The sequence below is a fragment of the Herpailurus yagouaroundi genome, unplaced genomic scaffold, assembly GCF_014898765.1.
Source record: "Herpailurus yagouaroundi ecotype Mexico unplaced genomic scaffold, PumYag 165, whole genome shotgun sequence".
Lineage (NCBI taxonomy): Eukaryota > Metazoa > Chordata > Mammalia > Carnivora > Felidae > Herpailurus > Herpailurus yagouaroundi.
This window is the reverse complement of record NW_024412406.1, coordinates 6,522,089-6,523,292: the sequence shown is the minus strand read 5'-3', so window position 1 is coordinate 6,523,292 and position 1,204 is coordinate 6,522,089. Positions and strand designations below refer to the sequence as shown.

Below are 1,204 nucleotides of genomic sequence, written 5' to 3'. Positions count from 1 at the left end.
ATCCCGATAATCATTTGTTGAAATACCTATCGTGGACAGATAGACATATATAGAAGAATATAGAAGACATATATAAAAACATGTAAGAGTTTTCACTGCCACATTGTTGTAATAGTAGAACAAGGAAATGGTCTTCATTGCTACTAAGAGGATAATAGTTAGGGAAGCTAAGAATATTGGCAGTATGGAATTCGGCAATCAGACAACAAAAAGACATAAAACACATCCAAATTGACAAGGAAGAAGTCAAACTTTCACTATTTGCAGATGACATGATACTTTATATAGAAAACCCAAAAGACTCCACCAAAAAATTGCTAGAATTGATACACAAATTCAGTAAAGTTGCAGAATACAAAATCAATACGGAAATCTGTCGCATTTCTGTACACCAATAGTGAAGCAGCATAAAAATATATCAAAGAATTGATCCCACTTACAATTGCACCAAAACCCATAAGATACCAAGGAATAAACCTAACCAAAGAGGTAAAAGATTTGTACTCTGAAAATTATAAAACACTTATGAAAGAAGTTGAAGATGACACAAAGAAATAGAATATTTAGAAATTTAAAAAATGCATTAACCTGGAAAAAATTTTAGCAAGCAAAATGCAACCATTAAAATCATTTTTGTGAAGAATGATTAATGATATGAAAAATATATACATGCATAAATATATATGTATGCATATATATGCAGAAAAGTAATAAACAGAATTTACACGATACAGTATAATCTCAGCGACATAATTTCTAAATTGCACAGAAAAGAAGAACCAAGCTTTGTGCAGTGGCAGAATCATAACCAATGAGGTTTATCTGAGAAGTGATTATTGCTAATAGAAAAAAAGAACCAAAACATAATACCCATTAACAATGTTGCTTATGTTGCTTCCCAGTGAGGAGTGTTGATTGATTTTTCTGCTCATTTACCCTGCTGAACCTCTGCTCTAAAAGATGCAGACCTCATAGGTCATTAAAGGCACAGAAGCGATCTTCATGGAAAGTGCCAAGAATGTTCAACATCCATACCAACTATATAAGGCAGTTCTTCTGACCCTGACCGTGGTTCTCCTTCACATTGTTGCTGAAGTCAAGACAATGCTGTATTTTAGAGTTTAGAGGAGAAGCGATACGTTACCAGTATCCAGAGGTATTTTCCTGAGCTGATTAGACTGTTGTGGCTCCACCTCTAATTACT

The 1,204-nt window shown here is 33.6% G+C and overlaps 1 pseudogene; it reads left to right on the top strand.

Annotated features, from left to right (window-relative positions):
* The first annotated feature begins 782 nt into the window (after nucleotides 1–782).
* LOC121038360 (uncharacterized) lies at nucleotides 783–963 on the top strand (annotated as a pseudogene).
* The last annotated feature ends 241 nt before the right edge of the window (nucleotides 964–1,204 follow it).